The 18,643-nt window shown below is 42.1% G+C and overlaps 1 protein-coding gene across 4 annotated transcripts in view; it reads right to left on the reverse strand.

The window, feature by feature from the left end:
- The window catches only part of RNF152 (ring finger protein 152), a 58,558-nt gene that overhangs the window by 30,241 nt on the left and 9,674 nt on the right, over window positions 1-18,643 (reverse strand). For 2 of the 4 annotated variants that reach the window (XR_004644634.1, XR_004644635.1), the window contains one exon: window positions 9,909-13,041. The exons of the other annotated variants lie outside the window; for them this stretch is intronic. The gene's annotated coding sequence lies outside the window, so the exon portion shown is untranslated. Of the gene's footprint in view, window positions 1-9,908; window positions 13,042-18,643 lie in introns of those variants that run through there. 4 annotated transcript variants of the gene reach the window in all.

Here is an 18,643-nt window from a genome sequence, read left to right on the forward strand (position 1 = left end):
CTGGGGGCTGCCCGGGAAACCGTGATGCTGGTAGCACTGGGGCAGCCCTTTTCCCCTGGCTGGGAGTGGGAGGGAGGAGGGGGCGGAGTTAGGGTGGGGGAAGGGGCGGAGTTGGGGCGGGGCTAGGGGTGGGGAAAGGGGCGGGGCCATGGCCCGTGGAGGGTCCTCTTTTTTTATTTATGAGATATGGTAACCCTAGTTTTAAGGTCTTGTTCTGATATCTTGTTCCCCATGGATCATCTGTGTTTCTTGATGGGTGTGTTCTCTGCATGATATGCCACCCACCTGACATGAAACTAGTATAGAGACATCAACATTCTCCTTTCAATCCCCAAAGCACTCCTGTGGAACAAATTTCCTTATCTAATGAGCAACTTCTCTTGATATGCCAGACCGCAGCTGCTAGGACTCTTGGAAATCTATAGAACAATATGTAACAGCCCAAAACTCCTGATTGCCTTAGAGGGCAAGAATAGGTAAGATTTACTTTCTTAGCACTTGGCTGTAGCCTCCAGCTTTCACCCAGACCACACCACACGATCCATTGTCTACTGCCAAACTCTAAGATATAACCGCATTTGCTCCAACCCCTCAGACAGAGACAAACACCTACCAAATCTCTATCAAACATTCTTACAACTACAGTACCCACCTGCTGAAGTGAAGAAACAGATTGACAGAGCCAGAAGAGTACCCAGAAGTCACCTACTACAGGACAGGCCCAACAAAGAAAGTAACAGAACTCCACTAGCCATCACCTTCAGCCCCCAACTAAAACCTCTCAAGCGCCTCATCAAGGATCTACAACCTATCCTGAAGGACGATCCCTCACTCTCACAGATCTTGGGAGATCTGCAACCTGAAGCAAATACTCACCAGCAACCATACACCACACAACAAAAACACTAACCCAGGAACCTATCCTTGCAACAAAGCCCATTGCCAACTCTGTCCACATATCTATTCAGGGGACACCATCATAGGACCTAATCACATCAGCCACACAATCAAAGACTCGTTCACCTGCACAGCTACCAATGTGATATATGCCATCATGTGCCAACAATGCCCTTCTGCCATGTACAATAGCCAAACCAGACAGTCTCTACACAAAAGAATAAATGGACACAAATCAGACATCAAGAATTATAACATTCAAAAACCAGTCGGAGAACACTTCAACCTCCCTGGTCACTCAATTACAGACCTCAAGGTCACAATACTCCAACAAAAAAACTTCAAAAACAGACTCCAACAAGAAATTGCAGAATTGAAATTAATTTGCAAACTGGACACCATTAAATTAGGCTTGAATAAAGACTGGGAGTCATTACACCAAGTAAGAACTATTTCCCCATGCTAATTTTTTCCCCTACTGTTACTCACACCTTCTTGTCAACTGTTGGAAATGGGCCATCCTGATTATCACTACAAAAGTTTTTGTTTCTCCTGCTGATAATAGCCCACCTTAATTGATTACTCTCATTACAGTTGGTATGGCAACATTTTTTCATGTTCTCTGTGTATATACATCTTCCTACTGTATTTTTTACTGCATGCATCCAATGAAGTGGGTTTTAGCCCATGAAAGCTTATGCTCAAATAAATTTGTTAGTCTCTAAGGTGTCACAAGTACTCCTCGTTCTTTTTGACAGAACAGAGACAGTGGATTTATGGTTTATTACAAACATCTGTAACCCATTAACCCCTCTCTCCCATTTTTTTTTGTCCTATGACTGCAGAGGTGTTAATGGGCCACTCTACCTTGAATGGCCCCCTACAATATGTGCTAACTACGTATGCTAAACAATCTGTTCCATCTTTCATTTTGCTGTGACACTGGGAGTTCCTTTCCCAGACCTGAAGAAGAACTGTGTGTGGCTTGAAAGGTTGTCTCTCTCACCAACAGAAGATATGACCTCACCCACCTTGTCTCTCTTTATTTTTTGGTGCATGCTAAATAACTACTACTAATAAAAACAACAGCACATTTTCAAAACTGTCTGCATGATTAATAGAAAAATTAATCTGGGAGTGATATTACTCCTTCAACGATTTCTCACTAACTCATTACTGAATGTTTATTATCTTCTAGACATACTTCACAAACTGACAGCTCCTGCTCCATTAGCCTTCCTGTCTTGTACTCTTCAGTCAGTGTAACCCCAAGTGTCTATTTAAAAATCTAATCTGTTTCAAAAAGGTAGAATTGTATGAAATGTACTTTACATCTTGTTTCCTTTCCTACTCCATTTCCTTCACCTGCTACAGAAATGGTGCTTGTTTATATCATAGAAGCACCTGCTCCTGGTGCTGAGATATCCTCTCTTAAGGCAGGCCAAGTTTTCATCTTCATGTTCCTTACCCTGACCTTATAACAAATTCTAGAGTTCTGCAGTTACATTAACTATTCTAGGCCAAGCCAACTAAAACCAGGCATTTTGCTGCCAGCAAACTAAGAGCTCATCAAAAATTTTTAGCCAAAACTGTTTTTGATAGAAAATTGAGTTTTCAACTAAAATAATTTTGTGTAAAGTTTCTGCTTTCTGAGGAAAATTCTCACTTTTTATCAAAAAACTAAACAGCAGAAATCCAACATTTGGAAATGTTGACAGGATACCTCCTGGGAATTGCAGTTTGGGTACCTCATATTCCCATTCTGCTCTACAGGTTGGGTTCCCCAGCTAGACTATATCTCCCGTGAAACACCACAGCCATGGGACTTCTATGATACACCATGATGGATCAAAAGGAGGAGAAACGGTGATGAATCATGGAAGATGTAGTCCAGCCAGGGAAGCTGGCCGGCACATGGGGGTATGAGGCACCTCAACTACAACTCCCATGAGGCAATGTGGTAGCATTTCCAAATGGAATTTTTTCAGTTTTAGATTTTTTGCTGAAATTCTGAACTTTTGTGTGAAAATTTTTGAAGAACACATTTTTTCCCAGTTTTGTCAAAGTTTTCCACTGAGGGAAAATGGTTTTCTGATCAGCTCTGTGACAAGCCAACTGTAGTTTAGGCCAACAGCAAAATTACTCACCTCACTCCCTCAACCCCCAGGAGAAAGGAGGAAAAGCAGGAGCCAAAATTCCTTTTTTAGGAATATTCCTGAAGTGGCAAAGCAATACCCGGTTCTGTCCCTTACTATGGGCTGTGTCCTTGTGGTACAATCCAGACCTTTGTTTAAAAAAAACCCAAAACCCCTCACTGCCAAAAGGCCCAATTCTTAGGTCTTTACCCAGGCAAAACTTCTATTGGGTTACACCAGTATGGCTGAGAGCAGAGTTTGGCCTATAGCCTTAAAGTGATCTTAAATTGCTTGAAATACAGGTGAACCAAGCAGAATTAAATGGGTTCAGGTGTTCTGGATGTCAAAGAAGGCCCATTTCTCAAGTTACTAACATCCCTTTCCAGAACTAGAACGTATGTGAGCTCATGGGTTGATGTTTGGCAGTAAGATCAAAACACAGTGCCCTGTTAAAGAGAAAAAAAGTAGTCCCTTTTTGTAATCTTCTGATACCAGTGCCACTTCCCTAAAGTGAAAAGACTCAAACAGGCAACTAAACACAAACATTCCACACACACCCCACACACCGCACTCTTCTTTTTTTTGTTACTTCCTATGAGTGGAGAGGTGTTAATGAGCCACTTCACCTTGTGCTTATGCTAAACAGCCCATTCCAGCTTGTAGTTAGCTGTGATACTGAGTATTTCCCAGAAAAGCTCTGTGAAAACTCAAAAGCTTGTTTCTTTCACCAACAGAAGTTGGTCCAATAAAAGATATTACCGCTTTTCTCACAAACATTTCAGATTGATTAGAAACCTCATTTTTTCAGCATAGTTCAATACAGTGAATTCTTGTAATGTTGACTATGAACTATTTTGAATGTTGTGTTGTCCTTTTCTTACATACATATACGACTCTAGGCTGAGGGGGAAAAAATGTGGGTTGAGTAATCAAGTATTCAGGTAACATGTAATGAAAGTCTTCAGGTGGACTTCTAGTAACAGTGGTCCATATGAATTATGATATTGCCCAAGGTCATTAACTTACAAAGCATCACTGATTTTTTTCTCTCATACAAAACTTTGTCACAATCAACAACCTGAAATAATATATTTGCTGCAATGCTTTGGCCCATCTGCATTAGGAAAGTCCATTTTGGCTGATCCAGTTTTCAGAAATACATTCAGTCTAATACAGGGTTAATTCTCAGGGGAACAAGATTCCCAAAACTCCTTGCCACAGAAGGATTCAGTTGAGCTAGGCAGCAGAGGGATAAGATCTTAAAGCTAGAGCAGCCCTGCTAGAAAGTATCATTATGGCTGCCCAGGCTGAGAGACTCTTCAATAGCTTTAATGGGCATTTAAATAGATTTCATATTTATACTCTATGAATGGCACACATTCAGTGAGATCTACCCTACCCCTCAGTGAGATGTACTCCCTTCCGGATAACTTCCCAGAAGGGTTTCCATTTGATGTAAGGTTGGGCTGAAGAGAGCCATCCAAGTTAGTCTGATTAATGACTGGTGTTTTTCTTTAAGTAAGATAGTTATTGAAATAGATGTATTTTGTCTGGTTTTCCCCACAGCAGCTATGCTGTTATGACAGACAGTATTCAGTCTGACCGACATGAATTTTATCTGCTGTATAAATATTGATGATCTTAATAATTGGTGTTCTGTATGTATGCTCCTTACAGATATAAATTTCTCTGTCTAGGCTGCCGGCAAAGTGCTCACTTCCTTTTGCATGGTAATGAAGTATTTCTAAAGGTACCATTTAAAGTTGTTAGCCCTGCAAAAGAATGAGTAACAGCAGCTTTGGGTGAAGGAGAGTGAACAGGACACCAGCTTGGATTGTGAGGAAGGGATAGTCCCAGAGAATACTGACTTGCTTGGAAATGAAGCAGGCAAACTGGTATTCAGAAAGCAATGTGTTTTATTTTGCTAACATGAGACATCATACAACAGAAATCACTATCTTGGGCCTAAGCAGGACACTAATGAAAAACTAATGACATGTAAGGCCAAATTCAGGCAGGGTGTAAGCAAGTGTGTTACACCCAGTTAAGGCATTATCCACAAAGGAAATTTTTACTGCCTATACAGGTATAAAATTTGTATTAAAGTTAATGTTTAAAATTAAATATACACAAGTTAAGAGGGAAGGTACTGTACCATCTGGGGTCAGGCTTGGGTTATGAGGGATTACAGGTAACGGTTGCAAGGATGAAGAGATACATACATATCATATAACCGGCATAGACCCAGATTGGGGTGCAAGAAAACTACACTGGTATTGTTATTCCAATGTAATCCCCCATGTGAACACTCTTATTCCAGAATAAGAGTAGCTTTTTTTCAGTTTAGTTTAAACCGCTTCCCCAATGACAAACTAAAGCCATGTTATACCAGAGTGTCCACATCGGGGGTTATACCAATAGAACTGTAAGGTAAAATTAATACTTTAACTCCATGGTTAACTCCATGGCTCTCAACTTTTCCAGAATACTGTCCCCCTTTCATGAGTGATTTGGCTTGCGTACCCCCAAGTTTCACCTCACTTAAAAACTACTTGCTTACAAAATCAGACATAAAAATACAGGTTCCACAGCACACTATTACTGAAACATTGCTTACTTTCTCATTTTTACCATTTAATTATAAAATAAATCAATTAGAATACAAATATTGTACTTACATTTCAGTGTATAGTATATAGAGAAGTATAAACAAGACATTGTCTGTATGAAACATTAGTTTATACTGACTTTGCTAGTGCATTTTATGAAACCTGCTGTAAAACTAGGCAAATATCTAGATGAGTTGATGTACCCTTCAAAAAACCTTTGTGTACCCCCAGTGGTATATGTACCCCTGTGGTTGAGAACCACTGCCTTCACTTATACCAGTATAACTTTCCCATGCAGACAAGGCCTTACGCCAAGTCTGAATTCTACCTGTGGACTTCAAAGGCCCAACAGTGTATATGACTTGAAGGCTTCTCCTTATACAGACATACATTTTTTTGGTATGTAGGACCTGAAGTATGAGCCAGGATAAAGTGATTACTTTTGAGTTGTGAGTCAGGAAACTAAAGGCTTCTCTATACAGGCAAATTGACCAGAACAGCTATTCTGCAATAGCTCCCAATGTGGACATTCTTATTCTGGAATGAGAGCATTCACACAGAAAGCTATTCCAGATTAGCTACTGTACTTCAAATTCATCAATAATTTAACATGTAGACAACCCCTAAGATTTTTCTGCCTTGTGAAATTTTGAGGTAAATTATATGAGAGAGTTTAAGTTATATTTATTATTATTATAATAATATGTATTCCTAGGATACCCATTCACCATAGTATCTGGGCAGCAGCGCTTTATATCTAGTTGTGGTCTTATATTATTCTTTTCTCCCCAATATCTGTAGCACTTAAAAAAATCATTCACAATTAACTGAATTGTACACTGGGCCACTCAGGGAGGATGCCAGGGAATAGGAGGTGGCATGAGAAAAGACAGCAGGTGAGGTAATATCTTTTATTGGACCAATTTCTATTGGTGAGAGAGACAAGCTTTCAAGCTACACAGAGCTACTTCTTTCAAGTAGCTTGAAAGCTTATCTCTTTCAATAAAAAAATATTACCCCCCACCCCCACCCCCAGTCTCTCTCCTGACACCAACATGACTACAACAGCATTGCAAACAAAAAACAGTGCTATTTATGGGGACAGAAGACCAGGGAATCAATAATGTGAGTGAGATGGGTACTGGCAGGGCTTGAGCAAGAGGTTAAGAGCGTTTAGGGATGAGATGTAGGCAGAGCCGAACTTTGCAGGGCCTTGAAAATGAGCGTCAGAATTTTGTGTTTGTTGTAAATAGAACCCTAGAGTCCTGCTTTCCATTCCCCTGATTAAACTACTACACAACCTATCATGCTGACCAATACGGTCTCGTTATTTCCTTGTCCTCTTCCATCTGTCTATATCCATCTGTTCTCTCTCACCCTATGCAATATTAAACTATCAAAGGTTCTGGTATAGCTCTCATTATCATAACATTGTGCACAATTAATTTCCCTTCAAGCTTTCTATAGCTGCTTTTCTTCTTCCATGATTTATATGGAACTATGGGATTTAATATGTTACAATCTTTAATGACAACTACTGTATATCTGAAACTTGACAGAAATTGCTGCTGGTAGAAAATTAAATGCTGAACTCTTTCCAGTAATTCGGAGCGTTCCTAACTGTAACACTAATCCATGCAATATATTCTAATTACCACAACAGGTCCATTAAAAAAATCTTCCACGTGACCCGTTAGTCTGTCTGTTGTGCTGAAACATTTTGGAAACCATCTGAAACAGAATCCTAGATAATACTTTGACATCAGTGCTGAATTACGTTGAATCAAGAAATCTGAATCGCTATTATTACAACCAGTTACAAAACACCTTGATTTAGGATGACCAGGTGTCCAGTTTTCGACCGGAACACCAGGCCAAAAAGGGGTCCTGGTGGCTCCGGTCAGCACCACTGACCGGGCCGTTGACTGTCCATTTGGTGGCGCCATGCAGCGGGGCTGGCAGGTTCCCCGCTAGCCACCGTGCTCTGCGGCTCCTGGGAAGCAGCCGACATGTCCAGCTTCTAGGCCCAGGAGGGTCCTCTTGATGCCCCGCCCCCCGCCCACAGGTACAGCTCCCATTGGCCAGGGGGCGAACTATCGCGCCTGCCAGTCAGCTGTTGAGGGGTCGTGGCACATGCTTCTCCCGCTGCTGCTGGCCCTCTTCTCCTCCTGCTCCTCCTGTGGCTGGGCTCGAGCTGTGGCGCATGCCCCGCGTCTGTCACCCCATTGCCAGCACCCAGGAGTTGGAGGTATCTATTCCCATCTCCGAGTGCTGGAAATGGGGCTATATCCCCATCCCCCTCACTGCATCCCTTCTCATCCCAACCCCCCAACACCTCCATCCCCCTCACTGTATCCCTTTCCGTCCCATCCCACTCTACCCTCCACCACTACCCATCCCTGTACCTCTTACAGCGCTCTCCTACCCATCCTCTCCACCTCCCAGAGCTGCCATGCCCATGTCCCTCACCCTGCACAGCCCTGCAACCCATTCACCTCCATACACTGCTGCACTCCCATTATGTCCCTATACACCTCTGTGCCTCCCACATCCGCATACACATAGTCCTCTGCCTCCCCATGCATTCCCATCCACCCCACATACCCCCCTCCCCTCTCCTACACTGCCCCCTCTCACCTCCACCCTGCTCTCATCCTTGGCCTCTTTCCCACCACATCCTCTCTCTTCCACCCCCACCCCGCATATTTTCCCCTCCAGCCCACCTTCCTCCCTTCTTAGCTGGGTGTGTCTGTGTAGGCAAGTATTTTGCATGCATGCAATGTATGTGTGTAAGAGACTGTGTCTTTGGGTAGAGAGGTATGTGTATTGCCGCATGTGCGTATACCTGTGTGAATAAAATTTGCAGCCTAACTCTTTGTTTTTAATTCCTTTTGCTGGCTTGCGCACAAAAAAATTTATGACATAGAATGTGTGTATTCATTTTATAACAAGTTTTTAAAAGAGAAGGGAACTCTAAAAGAAATGCATTATTTCTTTAAAAGTGAATGTTGTTGACCAGTAATTGCAGAAGAGCCAATGTATCATATATTTCTCGCCACCTTTGCCTAGCTAGATCATAAGCTCTCTTTTTATGTGTATGTCCAGCACCTACCACCCTGGAGCCCTGATCTTAGTTGAGGTCTCTAGGCACTAAACAATAATTGTAATAATAAATAATGTGGCAGATATGTGTTAGTGCATGCTAGATGTGTACACATGAATACACACGTGTATCTGCAGTAGGTGTGGGAGTCAGTATTTACAGATTTATTTATATAGGTATATGGACAGGTGTGCATTTCTGTGGTTGTTCTCTATGGATTTGCATTTGGGCTTCAGGAGTAGGCCTTTAATGGACTCATTGCAGCTGTGATAATGTGTTTGGTCCTAATTACACACATAAAATTACAATAACATTAGTAAACAAAACACATGGAGCTGGTTACAAAAAATGGGAAGAGGGGAGGGAAAGAATCATGAAAATCTTTGTGAAATTTTATTTTTTTAAAAATTACCCCTTTGACTATTTTGCTGCCAACTCTAGCATCCTGTAACAAATAAAACCTGAAATTAGCATAATACATCTGTCAAAACAATAAATATGCCTGTTTGGGCCATGCAATGAAAATGTGAGCGAGGGTGGTGGAAAGCAAGTGACGGAGAGAGGGGGATGAAGTGAGTAGGGGAGGGGTGTCGGGCAGAGGTGTGGCCTCAGGGAAGGGGTGTGGCAGCAAGCAGGCAAAGGTGTTCGGTTTTCTGGAATTAGAAAGTTGGCAACCCTACCTTGATTTAAAAAAAGAACCAAAGAAGAGGCAATTTTGTGGCTTCTACTCAAGAGCCAATTTTCCTAAGTGGCCTCTAAGAGCTTGTCTACACTTAATGAAGATGCTACCTACAAGTGGAAAGCATCTCCTCTCGGCATACGTACTCCACTCCCAGAGAGGCGGTAGGACAGGAGAAGCCATCTGTTCAACATAGTGCTGTCTGCATTGGAAGTTCGGTCAGTATAACTGCAAGGTACCTTTACTGAAATAAATCTGTAGTGTAGACCAAGGCTGTATCTATATGCGCATTTTCCAGGTCTACGTCATTTGCATGCATTTGCTGGAATGCTCTCAAGCATCCAAAACAACTTGCATTTGTAAATTCAAATATTGTGTAGTTAGGCACCTAAGGCCTGATCTACACTTAAAACTTAGTTTGACATAGCTCTGGCACTCAGCAGTGTGAAAAATCCACACCCCTGAGCACCATAGCTACGCTGACCTCATAGCTAGATCGAAAGAAGCATTCTTCCATCAATTTAGCTGCTATCACTCAGGGAGGCAGAACAGGACAGCTTCTGCCAGCTTTCCAGCAGTGGAGAGTTCTTCTCATGAAGTGAATTCTCCACCAAACTATCTTTGGTCCTTTTAAGGCCTCTTTGTTTAAATGGACCAGAAAATCCAGTCCTAGAGTGAGTGAAAGTGTGTGGACACAGAATATTCTACTCAATCTAATCAAATCTAGTTCATTCAAGAGAACATAATGTGAGCTATGGGGTACCAAATGCATTGTACAGTAACTCAGAAAGGCCTAGTAACAAACTCCTATTTAAAATTCCAAGCAATCTTTCTGCAATTCTGCTATGTTCACAAAATGCTGTTTCTTCTAGCTCGTAGTTGCAAAAACTCCCGGTACTTCCATCACTGACGAAGTTGAAAAATTGGGAAATTTACAAGTGTACAACAGAAGGGAGCCTATTTAGGAGAGTCTCTTTCAGTAAATCAACCCGTGATGTTTTCTGTTCAGAGATAAGTTTAACAGCTTTCTATTGTGCACAATGTGGAAGCATTGCTTCTTTCATTTCATCTGCCGGTTATTTAAATAGTTCTGGGGTGGGCTAAAAGGTTTCTCCTTTGGTTAATATTTAGCTTTCTTGAAAATCTTTACTTTGGTAATGTTTTCCTACGATCCAAAGATATTAAACTTAACTGCATTACACAGGGGGAAAAAATCCATATTCACTGAGTGCTCTTGCTTTTCAGAAAAAGCTGACCCCTGACTGACTTAGTTTAAAAACAACAAAAAAACCACTAAAACAACAACCACCCAATCTATGTAAATACATGTTTCATGAGTAGGAATAATGGAGAAAACTGATGGCCTATAATGAAGCAAATCAATTTAGTACTGCCATTTACATTACTTCTCCATACAGCTTTAAGGAGCAATTCTGATCTTTCTTACACCAGTTTTATAGTGGAGTAACTCCACTTGTGTAACTCAAGTCCCTCCTATTTACACCAGTGTGAGAGAAGAATCAGATTAATAGCACCTCAGAAATAACCTTTCACTTATTTCAGTGCTATGAACACTGTCGCTTGCAGGTTTCCATCTACATGGAGAGTTTTGAATGGATGATACTGATATAACTAGCTGTTTGGGGCCAGGTTGTAGCACTAGTCACCTGCTGAGCAAAGGTCGGAAAGCAGACTAGTAGGAATCAGATGAAGACAAGAAAGAAGTGAGGGTATTACAGCGTGCTGCAGAAGGCTAATTTTATTAGGGTCAGAGTGGAATCTCCTTGGGCTAGGCTTTCTAGTTGAAAAACAACTTGGTTGATGACTATCAAGAAAGTTCTCTTTATTTTAGAGGTATGTTTACTTATACAAAGCTTCACAATTTCTATTCAATTCAGAATTATACAAGTGTTCATAGATGGTATCCTTGACCTAAATGCTTGCATACATTTTCTGGAGTCCTTTTTACATACAAAAAAGACACGGTCTTTTTACCACTGCATGTTGTCCTCTCCTAGTCAGTTTGAGAATTGCATATCAAGAGTATATAAATTATTGTACAAGTGACTGCAGATCTTTCAACAACAGTGTTTGGCGTTTGCCTCAGTCATATCCTGCCAGCTTGCATTGGAAGTAACCTGATCTATCTTCTTTGAATATGCACAAAGTTTTGTATCATTAGAAACTGCAGATTTATGATACTCTATCCACACTGAAAGATTAGCATATTGTAAATTTTAATGCCTTTGAGGTTACCACTGTAAGAATTACAGGGCAATTTAGAGCAATCCTGTTAGCACTGATTCACAATCTTTTAGCCAGATAAGCATTACTAAACAGATATCAGAACTAGAAACAACGTGAAATGAAACTTTTAAACACATATACAGAAAATATGCCTATTAGTATATTTGTAATTTGTACGATCGTTTAAAAGTAGAGTGACCAGATGTCCAGTTTTTATAGGGACAGTCCCATTTTTGGGGACATTTTTATATAGGCGCCTGTTACCCCCCCACCCACTGTCCCGTTTTTTCACAGTTGCTATCTGGTAACCCTATTTAAAAGAATATCAGGGTTGATTCTTCATTCCGTCCAGGCCTGCCAACAGAAATTCTGGGCTCCAGGGCCAGGGCCGTCCCTGGAGCGGGGGCCGGAGGTAACAAATCCGTCACTTCCGGGAACGTCCACACTGTGCGGGCCCAAAGTGCGGGCCCCGGAGCAGTCTCGCTTGCCTAGGCGCCCTGGGGCCCACCCAGGCAATTTAAGAGGGCCCGGGGCTCCTGGCCACCACCATTACTGCAGCAGCAGCCATGGCTCCCCCGGACCCTTTTAAATTGCCTGGGCCCCTGGGCAACTGCCCTCTTTGCCCCCCTTGTCAGCGGGCCTGATTCCATCAGACCAGTTTTACACCAGTGTAATTCCCCTGAAGCCAATAGTGATACACATGTAAAAGCCAGGGTAAGAAAGTGGAGAAGCAAGCCCATTGCTTATACCACATCAGAAGTTACTCATGGTGAGAGCAGGTCAATAAAACAGAACAAATTTTGAGAACATTTTTGAAAATTTAAACATTTCATGAATGTTTTACTGAAAATGTTTGGATTTTGATTTTTCCTGCTTCCCCCTTCATTCCCCCCACCCCCAATTTTGCCATCAAAAAGGATGCAAAAGGGGGTAGAAAGAGCAGGAAAAAAATAAAACAAAAGTGTTTTACTTTTTGTTTAACAAATGGCAAATTTCAACTAAAAAATTGGGGGGGGGGATATGAAGTTTTCATTTTCAGAAAAGGCCAATTTCATCTGAAAAATTTTAACCAGCTACATCCATAACAAATACTGAGAACCATCAGTCCTGGAGCAAAGAGCTTGGCTGCAAGTATGGCATATGTCAACTTTCCTTTTAAATTTCACATATAAAAGAAGAATATAAAAGTCACGGAAATCCATTCAACATTGAAGATGATCTCACTTTGCATTTCTCCTTCAGGCAGGCGCCACACTCCATTGCCAATCAACAGGGACGCTAACACCATCAGTCAATTGCATGTTGGGACATCTGAATATTTGCATGGAGTGAAATAATCCTAATGCAATAGCTATCCTCATTTCTTATTCACTGTTATGGATAAAAAGCATAATACGGTTAACACATTGGTGTTTTTCTCCATCCCTACAAGATTCACAGATAATAAATTAGAGTAATAATGGTGGCTGGAAGAAAATGTCTCTTAAATTGCACAAAAATCTTTTTGAATTGGTCACAATCTTCTGGGGGTTTCTAATGAAAATCATGAATACAAAGTCTCTATTAATGCAAATATCCAGCTTGGCCCCCATTTAAGTATCTTCCAGGAAACAATACGCCATTAGACTGTGGAGACCTATGTGAAGAAGCTCCAATATGCAAATCACCTTACTCTAATTATGCTGTAGATTCCATTCTATGCAACTGTAGACAAAAGTCTACTAAACATGTCCATTTATCTTAAAGCCAAGATAAGTTCCAAATGCAATGACAGATGATAGGCCCTTTCCACGCCTTCATGTCCTCACGAAACAAAGGAAAACTGCTTAGATATTGGAAACATTATGATGAAATGAAATGGGAGTTGTTTCAGATATAAGAAAATAGCTTTGTGTCTCTATGTACCTTTAATAAGCTGTGTGGCCTCGTACAGTGGTTCTCAATCAGGAGTACGCATACCCTTGTGGTTATACAGAGGACTTCCAGGCGGTACATCAACGCATCTAGATATTTGCCTAGTTTTACAACAGGCTACGTAAAAAGCACTAGTGAAGTCACATTTCCATAAACAGATAATGACTTGTTTATACTGCTTTATATACTATACACTGACACCAGGGGTGAAAGTAAGTCCAGTGACTTACCGGTGCGCTGGGGCCAGCTCTGGCTCCGAGAAGGGGCGGGGCCTAGGGCGGAAGGGGTGTGGCTGAGGGAGTCAGAGCCAGCCCCAGCCCACCCTGTAAGGTAAGTGCCCCCCCCCACCAGGATAGCAGCAGCAGCCCAGGGCTCCGGGGGCTATTTAAAGGGCCCGGAGCTCCCCTGCTTCTACCGCCCCGGCCCTGGGGAAGCGGCGGGGCTCCAGCGGCTATTTAAAGGACCAGGACGGCAGAGGCAGCTGGAGCCCCGGGCCCTTTAAATAGCCCCTGGAGCCCCCTCCCCCACTACCCCTGGGCTCCAGGGGCTCCCTTGCTTCTACCGTCCCAGCCCTGTAAATAGCCACTGGAGGCCTGGAGTAGTAGCGCAGCTCTGGCGGCTATTTAAAGGGCCGGGAAGGTAGAAGCAGCAGGAGCCCGGACTTTTTAAATAGCCCCCAGAGCCCCGCAGCCCTACCCCAGGGCTCCAGCAGTGGGGCTCTGGTGGCAATTTAAAGGCCCTGGGGCTCCAACCCCTGCAGGGAGCCCCAGGCCCTTTAAATTGCTCCCTGGGAAAGCCGGGCCGCCCCGGTACGGCAAACCGGCTCTTGCAGGTACACCGTACCGGGACATACCGGCTTACTTTCACCTCTGACTGACACGTAAGTCAACAGGAGCTGCAGGTGGACAGCACCTTTGAAAAATCCAGCCATTAACTTTAAATGGGGATTGCTGTAGCAAGAATAAGAAAATACACTTCAAGTGCTTGAGAAATAATATAGTTAAATTTATTAAAAGTGGATTTCCGGTTAGAAGGGAGTGAATGGCTCACAACTTCCTATCCCATTGATATACTATGTTATGGAAACACAGCAGCCACCATTAAAAGTTAACATTTTCTTAGCGGTATCACAGCTATTTCCTTTACTAGTTATATGGAAAACTGTAGTATCGTGAAAGCCACCGCTGGCAAATTTTGATGTTTTAGTGGCAATTACAGTATAATGGAACTCCTTCTAACAGCAATACCAGCTGTGGCCAAATACCACATCTGGCAAGTAACAACATACTGCAACACCTTAACATTTCTGTATGTAAACAGTATATTTCAAAGAAAGACACTGAGAATATTGTCAAAGTAAACAGTACAAAGATTTTCACCATCTAAGACATCAGAAGTCAGTAGTGATTTGCCACTCATTTTCAGTGCTTACTGTTTACTCGACTAGAAGCTTCTGTAACTCAGAGACCATGCTACACTCTGCCATCTGTCCCCCATTTTAACAAACTTAATTTTGGAAATGTTCAGATAACCAGCTAAGACCAGAATGGGAAATACAGAAGGAGAAACTAGAACTAAAATAAAGCAAGAGAGTCTGTTCCAACCAGCTTGATCTATAAGCCCAGAAGGTGGAAACCTTTTAAGAAAACCTATTCTTACAGAATTTCCAGACCAGTTTTACAGATTCAAAAGGTTTTGGATAGTTCCAAGCTTTTAATGAACTTCAAACCCCAAATCTTTCAGGGTTCATTCCTCATTCAAATTTTTTTTTAATGCTGCTCTTTAAAAACTAAACATTTTCCAACAATAGCATTGCTCTAACAAGCAGATAAACTACTCTGACTTACATCACTGTATCAACTAGTTGTGGGAGCTGCCATATTTTAAGGGGTAGACATCCTGCCAGTATGACCTCTCTGACTTAACTGATGTTATATTAGTCCAATAAACTTTCCATAGGAGAGAAGGTTTATTGTCGCCTGGGGGATGGGCCACCAGAGTAATTGTCCCTGGGGAGGGCTGGTAACTGGCTAGGACAGAGCCAAAATGTTATGGCCTGTGTCATATAACAGGTCAGATAAGATGATCACATTGCTTGCTATTGGCATTGGAATCTATGAATCTATGCAAAAGCAGCTGCCCCAGAAAGATAAGGAAGGAAAGAAAGAAAGAAAGGTAGCTGGTTGCATCTCTTGAACAGATCCCAAAGATGCTTGCAAAGGAGTGGGAGAGGAAGAGAGCCACTAAGTAGGCAGATACTACAGTTTTGGTTGCTATAGGAAATTGATAGACTGTGAACCTGCTTGGAAGTAATTAAGGGACCAACCTGGCAAAGAACTGAGCATGTGCACAAGGTGCTGAACACTCTTAACTTTCATTGCAGTTAATGGAAGTTGAGGGTACTTAGCACCTTGCTGAAGGTGCTGAGCACCTTGCAGGATTGGGTCTTTAACTAGGAGATGACTCTTAAAGAGAACTAGCCATATGCCAGCTTTGAATTGCTTTTCTTTATCTGTTTGTGAGTTATTGGGGGAGGAGGCCAGAAAGAATGTTTTTGTAATGCCAGTGTTTATACTGAAATTACTGACTCAGAGTTGGGAGAGGAGGCAAAACAGAGTTCCATCACAGATTGCATTGTTCTGAACCAGACAGGCTTCAAGTAGAGTTCACTGCCCATTTACAGGACCTAGTCACTAAAACCCTGGCTTGCACAGGCTTGATCCAATGTCCACTAGAGTTAGTGAGAGCCTTCCCACTGACTTCACTGGAAGTTGGATCAGGCCAATTGACAATAATCCAGGGAAGTGACCGACATTTACATGGACTGTGGCCAATTTATTGTATTTTATTAATAGTGATCAGGGCAACAACCAAAGGTTAGTGGTGGGCTGGATATAAGCTGAGGCACAAGAAGGCTTTGGTAGTGGGCAAAGCATTGATTTAGAGGTGCTGCTCCTAGAAAGTGCCAGACTTTATCAACTGGATGCATTGGTTATTTATTTATCGCATTTGTTGCGAAAAGTCAGAGGCAATTGTGTGGGAGAGTTTGGCAGCTGGAATGGGGGAGAGGTGTTTCAGGTATCAATCACTAGGAGCCCAGATCTTGGAAGGTACTGAACACCCTCAATGTCTGTCAGACTGCTCAGTAGAAACTGACTCAGCACACTTTGCTGGTTCAGGACCTAAGCAGATGCTGGAGGGCTGGGCAGCTGGAGACGCTTGCTAGATATTCTTCCTTCCTCTTGTTGCACAGGGACAGTATTTCAGAGCTGATTTGCCATCATAATATGGCATGCAACTGCATATTGCAACCAAGTGAGACCAAGAGTACCAGAGAGGAGAAAATAGATTAGCATGAAAATCCTCTTCTTTTGGGGGGAGAAGGAAGGGGTCCACAATATTTTCACAATCTGTGTCAACAAGAAATGCTTATCTGTGCTATACCTTATGAGCAAGACCACTGAAAAATCCTGAATGCAATTAAAACATTTATGTTTCACTTCCCTCTGCAATTTTATAATCCTCTCATCCATCAGTTTAGAAAGAATATTAATACTGGCATTAGCTGTTCCCAACTTCTTCTGCTGAGCCTGCTTTCCCAAGCTGTCCCAGCCTTTCAGCACCCAGCCATAGCTACTGAGAGGAGAGGGGACTCTTCGGTTCAGAGTAAAGAATGGAGAGAGGAGACAGTCAAGCCCAGCATTGGAGTTAATATACAACGGAGTAGATCCTGATTCAATGGAGCTGTGACAATTTACACCACCCCAGGACTTGTCCAAACATATTCAGCTCAAGGAAGAAAAAAGGAAAAAAACAAGAGACACAAATGATACAAAACTGTCAGCACCAGAGCTGCACTAGAGTCAAACAATTCAAACCTGGATCTGACCTTACACCAAATTCAAGGTGGTCAGGCATGCAGCTTTGGTTCAAGCCCATCTAATATTTAGAATGTCAAAAAGTTTTAAAGCTCCTCTTGGTAATTGTCTCTTACTCAAAATCATGAAGTTACAGTGCTGAAGTACTGCTCTTAGCGGGACATCACATGAGCATCATAAAAATACATGGCAAATTGATTTATGCACACTTAAACATCTGTGGCTTTATTTTTAAGTGTGTACAGCTTGTTGAGTCAAAAAAATGTTCAAGACATTCAGTTCTATGGGACTCGATATTCTATGATATAGTCTACCTGTTTTATATCAGTCATGGTCCTAAATTAAGCCAAAACTCCCCAGCCATACAGGACTAGTTAAAATGCAGTTTTTATCATTATTCCATTTGAGGCTAAGCTAGTCTTTTCTATTGGTGGTGATTTTTTTTCATCCACATCTCCTCATGCATCTCTCTACTCTATACAATGCACAAAGAGAAAACCAATTGTTATGTGGACTTGATGAGAATCAGAAATTTCCATTTCCCTTCCCCCCAATCCATTGTGGGGTTTATAATTGCTTTTGTTGACAACAAAAGCTTCAGCAATTAAGTCCATCAGGGATTGAAATTTAGGCAGAACACCACCTCATAGCTTGTTCTGAAAGAAGCAAATGTGGCTTATTTACAAAACAATGTGCACTCCAACAAGTTGTTGGCGCCTCATTCAGCTGGAAATAGAGCACTCAGTTCATGGGATATGCACAACATTGGTAGGGTTGTCACTTTTTTTACTCAGGCCAATACCAAATAAAAGGAATTTCATTACCTTTTTGCCCCAATCGGTCTCAATCTCCAGCTATGTCTACACTACATAGCTTTTAGCAACATGGCTTTGTCACCATAGCCAGTGCCACAAAAAGTTGTGCATGTAGCTGCTGTTTGTTGGCTCTCCAGCTGACAAAAAACTTCTAGCCCCAACGAGCGGAGTTTGCGTCGTCAATAGTAAAGCGCTCCTGCCAACAACGCGCTGTTCACACGGGCACTTGTCAAGGCAAAACTTTTGTCTTGGGGGGGGGAGGGGTCTAACACCTCTGAAAGATAAAAGTTTGTCATTCAATTGCCAATGTAGACATAGCTAAAGCAACCTAATTTAAACAAATCACACACAGCCATAATGGTGGCA

This window comes from Trachemys scripta, chromosome 2 (assembly GCF_013100865.1).
Source record: "Trachemys scripta elegans isolate TJP31775 chromosome 2, CAS_Tse_1.0, whole genome shotgun sequence".
In the NCBI taxonomy this organism is placed as follows: domain Eukaryota; kingdom Metazoa; phylum Chordata; order Testudines; family Emydidae; genus Trachemys; species Trachemys scripta.